Source organism: Myotis brandtii, unplaced genomic scaffold, assembly GCF_000412655.1.
Source record: "Myotis brandtii unplaced genomic scaffold, ASM41265v1 scaffold329, whole genome shotgun sequence".
Classification (NCBI taxonomy): domain Eukaryota; kingdom Metazoa; phylum Chordata; class Mammalia; order Chiroptera; family Vespertilionidae; genus Myotis; species Myotis brandtii.
Genome location: NW_005362676.1, coordinates 91179 through 103935, shown reverse-complemented (window position 1 = coordinate 103935; position 12757 = coordinate 91179). Strand labels below are relative to the sequence as shown.

At 50.2% G+C, this 12757-nt stretch overlaps 1 long non-coding RNA gene across 4 annotated transcripts in view; it reads left to right on the top strand.

The window, feature by feature from the left end:
* LOC106726898 overlaps nucleotides 1-11146 on the top strand; it is a 70223-nt gene extending 59077 nt beyond the window's left edge. For 3 of the 4 annotated variants that reach the window (XR_001363023.1, XR_001363026.1, XR_001363025.1), the window contains 2 exons: nucleotides 9327-9376; nucleotides 10741-11146. This is a non-coding gene — a long non-coding RNA (uncharacterized LOC106726898). Of the gene's footprint in view, nucleotides 1-9326; nucleotides 9377-10127; nucleotides 10151-10740 lie in introns of all 4 variants that reach the window. The other variant, XR_001363024.1, reaches the window with a different exon arrangement.
* The last annotated feature ends 1611 nt before the right edge of the window (nucleotides 11147-12757 follow it).

Below are 12757 nucleotides of genomic sequence, written 5' to 3'. Positions count from 1 at the left end.
AGCGACCCTCTCCCCTCCCCCCCCCCCCGCCCCCGTCAGCATGGGGGTGGAAGGACAGAGAGGACGTGCAGAAGGAACACGAGGACGTGAGGTGGCAGCCAGAGATAATGGTCACAGGCTCCAGGCCGTGCGGGCTGGGGTGGGGATCAGAGCTGGCAGGTGCCTCCAGGCACCTCCTGGACCAGGTTTGTTTGGACAAACAAGGCTGTTCATCTTTCCGAGATGACAGGCGCTTCTCGGAAAAGGCAGATGGGCCGCATTCCGAGCGCCCGTGTCCCGGGGGCTTAACCGTCCTCAGCAGGGGCAGAATGTGCTGCTCTCAGCGGAAGGGACCCACCCACCCGCCGAGGTCAGCAGAGCCCGATCCGTGTTCCCCATCATCGCAGTGGCCCCCTCTCCTCGCTCTGCCCCTCACAGCGGGGTTGGGTGGAGGTTCACGGACAAGGGACCTGAGCCCATCAGGGTCCTTCCTCAGAGGTGAAAGGTCGGCCTCACGAGCCTACGGGAGGCAAGGGGGGGCCAGACCTGGGTCTTAGGGGTAGGCGGGCACCACGGGGTGCAGGGCTCCTGGCACGCACGCACACGGGGAAGGACTCTCATCAGGGTGGTCCTCCCGTGAGATACGGGGAAGCGCGCAGGTCAGCGGAAACCAGAGAGAATGGGCGCTCAGCCCTGGCTCGTTGGCTCAGTGGTTAGAGCGTCGGCCAGAGCACCCCTGGGTCTCAGGGGCGATTCCCGGTCAAGGGCACGTTATCTGGGCTGCATGTGCCCGGACGGGGAATCCCACCGCGACCTCCTGGTTCATAGGTCCACGTTCAGCCAGGGACCCACGCTGGCCGGGCTGAAGTCTTTTTCCCAATCAGGTTCCTGTCTGAGTTGGAAACGGTTCTTTGCCCACAGGGGTGGGCAAACGTCGGTGTGGACAGTAGTTACGGGGACGCCGGGCAGTTTACCCTTGTTAGGATGTATGCACAGTAGCACTGTTTGTCTCCCAACGGCTTTTGCCATTTTGCCAACTGCTCTACGTTAGATGTTAACGTCTCATCGGACGTATAATTGGCAAATATTTTCCCTCTGTCGGATGCGCGGATGCGCAGGCGTCTTTAACTTCGACGTGGCGCCCCGAAGAGCCTTCTGTGCTTTGTCCCCTGGGCCTCTGTGGTCGTAGCCAAGATGTCACATGTGATGAAGTCCTGCCCAGTGTTTCCTAAGACATTTGTGCTTTTCGCGTCAGTTTAGGATTTTGATTCACTGTGAGTTGATTTTTGTGTATGATGTCAGTCAGGCAAGGGGTCCCACTTCATTTTTTGTTTTGCTTTTTTTTTAATTATTTTTTTTATTGATTTCAGAGAGGAAGGGAGAGGGAGAGAGAGACAGAGAATCATTCACGATGAGAGAGAATCATTGATCGGCTGCCTCTTGCAAACCCCACACTGGCGATCAAGCCAGCAACCTGGGCATGTGCCCTTGGCCGGAATGGAACTCGGGACCCTTCAGTCCACAGGCCGATGCTCTATCCACTGAGCCAAACTGGCTAGGGCTGTTGGTATGATTTTGCTGGGGTTTTTTTTGTGGGTTTTTTTTCACGGGAATATCCAGTTCTCCCAGCACCAGCACACTACAGAGGCTGTCCTTTCCCCCCTAGAACCGTGTTTGCAGCCTTGTTGGAGTCATTTCACCTGCATGCAAAGGTTCCTGTCCGGGCTCACTACTCCATTGGTCTGTGTTTTGCATTCTTTTTTTAAAAAATGTCTATTTTTATTTATTTCTGAAAGGAAGGGAGAAGGAGGGAGAGTTAGAAGCATCAGTGATGAGAGAGAACCACTGGGGATCGAGCCTGCAACCCGGGCATGTGTCCTTGACCAGGAATCGAACCCGGAACCCTTCAGTCCACAGGCCAATGCTCTCTCCACTGAGCCGAACCGGCCAGGGCAGGGTCTGCTGATTTTAGATGTTCATCTCATCGAAAAAAAAAAAACTTACACAGCCATATCCAGGTTGGCGTTTGACCACGTTGATGGGCACTGTTGTCCAGGCAAGTTGGCTGCCCCCCCTCCAAAAAAAACCACCACCGCTCGTCCACCCCTTGTCAACGTGGCCCCCACACGCGTCTCCTCAAACCACGCTTATTTCCAAGAGCTCTTCCACTCGGGACCTCCCAGACCTGCCTCCATGCCTGTCCTGGCTGGCCGCGGATACCCTTGATCACCCCTCCACCCCCTCACCCCCCCCACCCCGTAATGGGCGGGTGCAGGTGAGTCAGTATCTCCCTGACCCCTGTGAGCTACTCTAGCAAGTCAGTCCAACCCAGCGGGGCAGGAGGCCATGGGGAGCCTCCCAAGTGTAGCCATGTCAGACAGAAGCTGGGGACAGCCTGGGGGCCCTCGGACCTGGGACGGGCATCTGAAGCGAAAGCCAGCTGTTGGGACTGAGCCCTTACCTGGTGGGAGCGGACACTCTACAGGGTGGGTAACAGGGTTGGGTTCAATTGTAGGAGACCTCGCTAGTGGCATGGCCAACTGTAGGGTGTAACACACACACACACACACACACATGCACACGGGTAACAGCCGTGTCAGGAACGAACTATTCAGAACAGGGTTGGGTTCAATTGTAGGAGACCTCGCTAGTGACATGGCCAACTGTAGGGTGTAACACACACACATCCACCCCCCCCCCCACACACACATGCACACGGTAACAGCGGTGTCAGGAACGAACTATTCAGTTAGAGCAGGGGTCCTCAAACTACGGCCCGCGGGACATATGCAAATACAAATATTGTATTTGTTCCCGTTTTGTTTTTTTACTTCAAAATAAGATATGTGCAGTGTGCATAGGAATTTGTTCAGAGTTTTTTTTTTAAACTATAGTCCGGCCCTCCAACGGTCTGAGGGACAGTGAACTGGCCCCCTGTGTAAAAAGTTTGAGGACCCCTGAGTTAGAGTGTGGGAGTAGCTTGATAGTGCACAGGACGGGGAGACCTGGGGCTTTCTACTCAGCAAATCACCCTGTAACTGTGGGCGCTGGAATTTAAACCTGGCATGTCATTGTCAAGTGTCCCAAACTCGGCTTTCTTTGGATTCCCCTCAAAACCGTTTAGAAGGTGTCTAGCCCGGCCGGTGTGGCTCAGTGGTTGAACCAGGAGGTCACGGTTCGATTCCCAGTCAGGGCACATGCCCGGGTTGTGGGCTCGATCCCTAGTGAGGGGGGCGTGCAGGAGGCAGCCAGTCCCCGATTCTCTCTCATCATGGATGCTTCTGTCTCTTTCTCTCTCTCCCTTCCTCTCTAATTTCAATAAAAATCTATTTTAAAAAATAAATAAAAATAAAAAGATGTCCAGACGGTAGGTGGGACTTGGCGCCGTTTGCTGTCCGTCTTGGGTGTTCTCGCCCACAGTCCGGACGTGGCGAGAAGGCATTGAAAAGCCAGAAACAGAAGAATGTCTTTTGTGTTTTTTCTTCCTTTTATTTTTTCCTGAGGCCCGGCCGCCTCTGAGCCTTCGCAGAAGGAGCGGGGCCTCCCTTCACGGGGCCTCTTCCGGAGCTGGCCCAGGGCTCTCGGAGCAGGGCCTCCCTCCCGCTGCTCCCGGATGGGGGAGGGGGCCTCAGCAGAGATGCCTCTCGCCCCCATTCAGCTTTCCCAGGGACGCACGGGGGGGCGGGGGTGCAGGGAAAGGTTGCGCCCCGAGAAAGGCTTCTGTGCTGAAGACTGGCACCCCGTTTTCACCCGGCTCTCTCCTGGGGCTTGAGTTTCTTTCTTCTTTAAAAAAAAACCTATTTTTTTTAATTGATTTCAGAGAGGAAGAGAGAGAGATAGCAACATCACTGATGAGAGGGAATCATGGATCGGCTGCCTCCTGCACGTTGGACCGAGCCCGCAACCCCAGGCATGTGCCCTTGACCGGAATCGACCCTGGGGCCCTTCGGTCTGCAGGCCGACACTCTCTCCACTGAGCCAAACCAGCCAGGGCTGGGCATGACTCTTGACCAGTCTGTGCCTCAGTTTCTTCATCTGTGAAATGAGGCTAATAACATGACAGAGGGGGACTGTGAAGATGATCTGAGCTCATGTTCAGGAAGCCTTCAGAACAGAGGCAGGCTTCGGTGAGCCTGTATGAGAGCTTGTGGACCAGATCCACAGACAGGAAAACATACGGACAAGGGCAGAGAAGGTGCAGACAGTCTTGGACACATTGCCTAGGTTTTCCAAGCCTTCTGATTGCTTTTCTTTTATATATTTCAGAGAGGATGGGAGAGGGAGCGAGAGAGAAAAACATCAATGATGAGGGAGAATCACTGATCGGCTGCCTCCTGCACGCCCCCCACTGGGGATCGAGCCCGCAACCTCGGCGTGTGCCCTGACTGGGAATAGAACCGTGACCTCCTGGTTTGTAGGCTGATGCTCGACCACTGAGCCACACAGGCCGGGCTGCTTTTCTTTCTTTCTTTCTTTTCTTTTTCTTTCTTTTTTTAAAATATATTTTATTGATTTTTTACAGAGAGGAAGGGAGAGGTATAGAGAGTTAGAAACATCGATGAGAGAGAAACATCGATCAGCTGCCTCCTGCACACCCCCTACTGGAGATGTGCCTGCAACCAAGGTACATGCCCTTGACCGGAATCGAACCTGGGACCCTTGAGTCCGCAGGCCAACGCTCTATCCACTGAGCCAAACCAGTTAGGGCTTTTCTTTTTCTTTTTTAAGTGATTTGAGACAGAGAGAGAGAGAGAGAGACATCGATGTGAGAGAGATACATTGGTTGGTTGCTTCCTCGAGACGCCCTGACCTGGGCATGTGCCCTGACTGGGAATCTGACCGGTCACCTCTTGCTGTGTAGAGCAATGCTCCAACCCACTGAGCCACACCGGCCAGGCACGTGCTTTTTACCCGGGAGATCTGAGATTCCGTGTAAACAGTGTGGAGTTAGCGCATTCGTTTTCCTCGCTCCGTGGCATCCGGTGGTCCCTCCCCCCCCCCCATAAACTAGCTGCTTCATCTGGGTAGAAGGACAGAGAGGACGTGCGTACGTGCAGCAGGCAGAATGACAGGTTTGGGAAAGTATGCAGGGGATAAAGGTTACAGGTTGCAGACAATGCGGGCTGGGGGAGGGGGGTGGGGTTTGCAAAGGAGCGGTGTCTCCTGGCGCCTCCGGGCCCAGATCACAGGGCATAGGGGCTCGGGGTTGAAAGGGCGGGCGCCTCTGGGACCAGGAGGCTGTAAATCTTTCCGTGATGATGGCAGTTCTCGGGACAGGAGGGCGGGCCGCATTCCGCCGTGGGGGCTCCCATGTCCCGGGGCCCACCAGCCCCGGCCAGGCCAGAATGTGTGCGGTTAACAGGGCCAGATCCATCTCTCGCATCACGGTAGCTGGTCCCCACTGTTCTCCTTCGGCCCCTGACGAGAGGGGTGGGGGTAGGAAATAACTCAGTAACCCGAGGGGCTCCCAGGAGCGCAGGCATCAAACCTCGCCGTCCCCACGGCCGCATTGCCTTGAATTTCCGCGTCTGAACTTGTCATTTTGCCCTAAAAAGGCCTTCCCTGTCTCTGGGGTATCGTTTCCGATACGGTTACCCACGTGGCACCCGTTCACAAAGTTATCTTGTCAATAATTCTGACACAACATTTATTTTTGTCCGTAGCTCAAAATCGTTTGCCGTCTCATAATTTTGTAATTTTCAGTTCTGCTTGTTTTAATTCTGAGCCGTTGGAATGAAATTTTCAAAGCTGTTGTTTCATAAAAATATTTATTTTCATGTTACCTGAAACGCTTTTTATTGAAGTCAACTACATTTTTATTGTCTCTCTTTTTTTTTTACCTTTCCTTTTCATTTTTTAACTTTTTTTTTTTTAAGGCAAATATATTTAAAAGACTCGCACAAATGTCCTAATGGCAGAAGAGGTCGCCTGGGGGATCCTCTGGAGTCGCCCACACAAAACCCCTTCCCATCTTGTTTTATGCTTTAACATTAACCTCATGCTATCCGTGGTGCTGTAAGAGGGTTGTGTTTCTTTTGTGTCTAAGGATTTCTCGCCCTCCCTCCAAAAGTCTCATTTTCCCAGAGCAGCACATGCATTTTTTTTTTCCACGACGGGGCAGGACTCTATCTGCCATTTCAGTGCAAACGCCATAGTTCAGCACTCGCTTTCCATCAAGGGCTTGTGAACGCGGCCTCGGGGTGTCACGGTTTAAGAAAAACCCTCAGGACAGAAGTCCGCCCTCAAACAAAAGGGACGTCCTCTTCTCCTCCTTTCTTCCCCCAAACTTTCCCCCTAAAACCAACCCCGGTGTCTGAGAAAACACCCCGTGTGTGCGCCAAGCTCTCCCTGCTTTTCTTTGCTGCTTTGTTTCAAAAAGGATCCCACGCCACGGCTGATGGTGGGGTCGAGGCCCCTCTTGCCCACCGAGCAGATGTTCCTGGGGGCCGGCGTGGGGGGGCTGAGACTCTGCAGACCTGGTGGTTGGAATGTGACTGCTTTCTTCTCGTCCTCCATCCTCCATCCTCCCCCTGTCTGTCCCCACACTTCCGGTGGGGGAGGGGGCTGGGGTGGGTCCCGGCTGGGGGATGGGTTTCCACCTAGGGGTCTGAGCCTGGCCTTCTTTGTTCTTTGCAGCCAGAGGGATACGGGGCGGCGAGTCCCCATGCTGGGCAGGTTGGAGTGAGGCCGCAGCCGGAGGCGGGAAGGGCCCACCGAGGTGGAGAGAGAGCGGGGCCGGTGCAGGAGAGAGAGGAGAGAGAGAGCCAACCTTCCTCAAACACTGGGCATGGACCCCAGCACTCTGTTCTCTGAAACATCCTTCTTTTAAAAAAAAAAATATATATATATTTTTTGATTTCAGAGAGGAAGGGAGAGGGAGAGAGAAAGAGAAACATCCATGATGAGAGAGAATCATGGACCGGCTGCCTCCTGTACGCCCCACACTGGGGATGGAGCCCGCAACCCGGCATGTACCCTGACCGGGAATCGAACCGTGACCTCCTGGTTCATAGGTCAAGGCTCAACCATGAAGCCACGCCGGCCGGGGCTGAAATACGCTTCTTAGTAAAGAAATCCTGATCGGTTTCTATGAGTTTCTTGATGTCATCGGTTAGTCATTCACTAACTAATGATACTGCAAATGGAGTCTCTTGTCTCCTTTCTGTTAACCTCATACAGGATGGCGTTTGGGACGGACAGAGTCCCTCCAGCAACCTTTTCTCTGCCATTTGCTCGTCTGCTTTTTCTCTGTTACCATCTCTAAATCCCAAGGACTGAAAACTTCCTTTAAAAAGAAGAATTACAGAGATCCCCCCATAGGATGTTGTCTCCCTGCCATTCCTGTCCGCCAGTCTTCCTCTCCTTTGTATGGTGACCTTTTTAGGACATTTTTAAAATCCTTTCTGATCATTTCCCCCCCTTAATTAACTTTTTTTATTTTAGAACAGTTTTATATTTACATAATTATTTCAGAGAGTTCCCCTGTAACATATACACTGAGTGGCCAGATTATTATGACCAGCCAGATTATGATGACCACCCCATCAGTACAATGAAGTGAATTAGTTATGCAAATAATAATAATAATAAAACCTTGAGAGTATTTGCTTAGGAAGTTTTCAATATTCAGTATTTTTGGAAGTGTCAATGAAGTACTGATGGGGTGGTCATAATAATCTGGCCGGTCATAATAATCTGGCCACTCAGTGTGTGTGTGTGTATATATATATCAAACATCTTACATTACTGTGGTACATTTGTTATAGTTACTAAACCAATATGTTGGAATCTTATTATTAACTGAACTCTATACTTCATTCAGATGTCCTTGGTTTCTTCATCATGTCCTCTCCTTGTCCCAGGATCACACAGTACCTTCAGCACACCCATCTCAGATCTCTTCTTTTAAAAAAAAAATATTTTATTGATTTTTTGCAGAGAGGAAGGAAGAGGGATAGAGAGTTAGAAACATCGATGAGAGAGAAACATCGATCAGCTGCCTCCTGCACACTCCCTACTAGGGATGTGCCTGCAACCAAGGTACATGCCCTTGACCGGAATCGAACCTGGGACCCTTCAGTCGGCAGGCCGACGCTCTATCCACTGAGCCAAACCAGACAGGGCTTTTTTTTTTTTTAAATATATTTTTATTGATTTCAGAGAGGAAGGTAGAGGGAGAGAGAGAGATAGAAACATTAATGATGAGAGAGAATCATGGATTGGCTGCCTCCTGCACACACCCCACTGGGGATGGAGCCCACAACCTGGGCATGTGCCCTTGACCGGAATCCAACCCAGGACCCTTCTGTCCACAGGTTGACGCTTGATCCACTGAGCCAAACCGGCCAGGGCTCAGATCTCTTCTTGCTTGTGAGAAGACTTTGTGTTTTGTTGTCTTAATTTCACTTTTTTCAATGACAGTTTACACTCAATATGATCAGATTTAGTTGCCTTGACAAGCCTAAGTGGTTACCAGGCAGGGATTTTTGTAGAATGTCCCTCAAGTGGAATTTTGAAAATAGTCACTTAGAATGCCCACCTCCTAAAACCTGCTTTCTTCAAAATCACACCGTTCAGTGTGTTTGGGGTCCTCACAGTGAGTGTTTGACAGACACCCCTATGTTCTTACCATCCTGTAAGGAGAACCCAGCACCCGTCCCTCCCCCATGACCCACCCATCACTAATCCGCTTTCTGTCCCCATGGGTTTGCCCATTGTGAACGTCTCATATAAGTGGATTCCATCAACATGTGATCTTTCGTGTTTCCGTCACTTAGCGTAACATTCTGGGGGCTCGCTCATTCCCAGGTGGGAGGACCACTGTCATAGGAGGTACAATCCTAAGGGCCAACCCTTCTGTAGAGTGTTGTTGTTTTTTTAATCTTAAATCTAATAATATTACATCCAATGAACATTAATATCTCAAGAAAAAAATGATTTTAAGTATAATGATGTTAACCAAAACTGTGCTAACATAGTATAATATCACACAAGTTGTAGGAAATATTAAAAATCTGCAAATAACAGGATTACTTCTATTATATTCTGAAATATTTTTTCTCCTCTGCCTCTATTTTTTTTTAAGTTTTAATAACATTTATTTATTCTATTCAGACGTATTTTATTTTCCACCACTTTGGTAATGAAATTAAAAAATTGTCTACAAAGAACCAAGGGAAAGTGTACATTAAAACAGCAGAGAATTCTAGAATGGGCCAAGTCAGTCAGCACTTGACAGTAGTGAAGATAGAGAAAACAATAAAGACAATTTATTTGCTCAGCAAACGGTAAAGTAATTTTGTTTCCTTGCACTAATTGAAACTAACTGTAAATACTTTCTTCAAAAGGCCTGGTGTATATCATTAAGGACAAAGACAATGTACCCTTCGTTTTTAAGGTAAGCCTTTCACCTTTGTTAAATATTCTTATGTTAATGACCTTGAGCAGATAGTCACAATGAGTAGGAGAGATAAAAAAATTATGATACTACCCTGCGGTAAAAAAAGGAGTTCTTACCATTTGCAACAGCATGGATGGAACTGGAGAGCGTTATGCTAAGTGAAATAAGCCAGTCGGAGAAAGATAAGTATCCCATGATCTCACTCATTTGTGGAATATAATGAACAACATAATCTGATGAACAAAAACAGATCCAGAGACAGAGAAGCATCGACCAGACTGTCAAACCTCAGAGGGAAGGTAGGGGAGGGTGGGGGTCAGGGGAAGAGATCAACCAAAGGACTTGTATGCATGCATATAAGCCTAACCAATGGACACAGACAACAGGGGCGGGGGAGGCATGAGTTGGGGGGTAATGGGGGGATAAGGACACATATGTAATAACTTAATAAAGAAATTTTTTAAAAAAATTATGGTATTTGGTAGCAGCAAGAAGAAAATATGTACGTAGTTTACCATAAACAAGTCATATTTTTTGAAAAAGGGAAACGTGTGGTCCACATGTCACCTATTGAATGTGTAATCTTGCTAATTACTTAGTATTTGGAAAAAGGCTTTGAATATGAGAAGTTCTGGCTCTATGTTTGTTCATCAGTTTATGTTGTTCGTTTTATTCCACAAATGAGTGAGATCATGTGATATTTCTCTTTCTCTGACTGACTGATTTCGCTCAGCATAATGCTCTCCAGGTCCATCCACGCTGTTGCAAATGGTAAGAATTCCTTCTTTTTTTTACAGCAGCGTAGTATTCCATTGTGTAGCCCAGGGGTCCTCAAACTACGGCCCGTGGGCCACATGCAAATACAAATATTGTATTTGTTCCCGTTTTGTTTTTTTACTTCAAAAGAAGATATGTGCAGTGTGCATAGGAATTTGTTCATAGTTTTTTTTTTTAACTATAGTCCGGCCCTCCCAACGGTCTGAGGGACAGTGAACTGGCCCCCTGTTTAAAAAGTTTGAGGACCCCTGGTGTAGATGGACCACGGTTTTCTAATCCACTCATCTGCTGATGGGCACTGAGGCTGTTCCCAGATCGTGGCTATGGGGAATTGTGCTGCTGTGAACATAGGGGTGCCTATGTCCTTTCCGATTGGTGTTTCTGGTTCCTTGGGATATAGTCCTAGAAGTGGGGTCGCTGGGTCAAACGGGAGTTCCATGTTTAGCTTTTTGAGGCAACTCCATACTGCTTTCCCTGTAGAGCGTGTATTCCGTATCTAGACCCTGCTCTCAATGTGTGTGTTGACTCAGTTAATTGTCAACAATCATCGACTGCCATTCATACAAGTCTGTCCCATCTTACAGGCAGGAAAAGAAGGCACAAGAAGCCAGTCCGCCCAAGGAGGCATTGCCGTCAGAGCTAGAGCGTGAGTCCGCCTGCGTCTGTGCCCCAGGGCTTGTCCCGGCGGGGGGGGGGGGGGGGGGCGGCTGTAGAGGTGTGTGCTTTCCTGCTCTCTCAGTGTGCGTGCCCACAGAGCCATCCACGCACGACTGATTGATTGATTGATTGATTGATTGTCCATCGCGTTTTCCTAGCCATCCCCGTGATCGGAGTGGACTTCCTATGCCTAGGGCATTGCCTCGCAGTCGTCACTAGGCCAGGGAGGCATATTTTGTCATGTTCTAAACGCCTTCACATGTTACTTCCCTTGAAATGTAAGAACTACTAGAAAGGGCAATTTTTTTTTTGTCATCAAAAACTGTTCAACATTGATCATTCCCAGGGTTCAGCCTAAACCAGGGGTCCTCAAACTTTTTAAACAGGGGGCCAGTTCACTGTCCCTTAGACCGTTGGAGGGCCGGACTATAGTTTAAAAAAAAACTACGAACAAATTCCTACGCACACTGCACATATCTTATTTTGAACTAAAAAAACAAAACGGGAACAAATACAATATTTGTATTTGCATGTGGCCCGCGGGCCGTAGTTTGAGGACCCCTGGCCTAAACCTTCCTTCTTTACGCCGGCCTTATTATATTTTATTGTCTCTGTCTATCCCTTCGGGGAGATAACCATTGGGTTGGGGCTCAGGGTGAGCCCAGGGGATGGAAGTGGAGGTGTAACCAGACAACCCAGGGGTCCGGGCTGCCAGTCACTGCTTGAGGCCACTGATCAGAGACGGGGTTGGATCCTAGGTGAGCGCTGATTCCAGTCCTCTGGGCAGCACAGGAGAGCAGCCGGGCAGCCACAAACATCTTCTCCCCCCGCCCTCCCCCCCTGCCCTCACCATAAGCCAGCTGCTTCTTTTGGGTAGAAGGACAAAGATTACGTGCGACAGTAGGAATTGCAGGTATGGAAAAGCAGGCAAGAGGGAAAGGTTACGGGTTACAGGCCATGCGGGCTGCGGGCTGGTCTGCTCAGGGCGGGTGCCTCCGGGCGCCCCAGGACCAGATCCCAGGCCATAGGGGCTGCGGGTTGCAAAGGCCAGGCGCCTCTGGCACCAGGTAGTTTCAGCCACGAGGCTGTACATTTTTCCCTGATGATAAGCGGTTCTCGGAAAAACAGGGTGGGCTGCATTCCAACGCGAGCTGCCCCGTCCCTGGCTGGAACGGGCTTTTCTCTAACCGGGACAGAACCATGGGGGTGAACAGAGCAGGATTAATAGGAATATTTCTGATGAGGGCAGCGGGCCCCCACTCTTCTCCTTCTGCCCCTCACTGTAACCACCTCCCCCAAGGCACACAGTCCCCAGCATTTCACGGTGACCGACCCCTGCACGGGGATCGCTTGGGTGTGAGATCATTGGCCACGAGCTTGGGGGGATGGGGAAGGGGTCCAAGCCACTTAATCCCCCAGCGGACAATTGAGAAAAAAGGGAAAGGTATGCAAAACACTATGCAGATGAGGCTGTGGAATCCGGGGCGCAATTTCCCCTGGGGCTTGGGACGATGTCCCAGGCGATGCAGATGCAAACATCCTGGTTCCCAAGCGCCCATGACACCCCAGGGGCACTATTGGGGGTGGGGGTGGGGGAGGTAAATCCTTGTTCACTCGTGTTGCAGGGAAGTGCTATGCCCCCCGTCCCTGGATTATTGATAGACATTCGAATGTTTCCAAGTAAAGGCTCTTGTTTTACAAAGGGATCTAAGTTCTCCCCCCCCCTCCCTTTTTTTGGTGGTTGGCGAGTTTGATGGAATCGATGGTCTTGGCGTTCGTTTGCACAATTTAAAGTAGAAAAAAGGGGAACGGGCGGCGGGGATCTCGCTGAATGGGAACCACGCGGGACCTGTGGGTTCTGGGTTCTGCGGGGCGGGGATTGCAATGCCTCGCATGTCGGTGTCCATCGCTGTCGGGCACCGAGGGCACCGGGCGGGTGGGTGT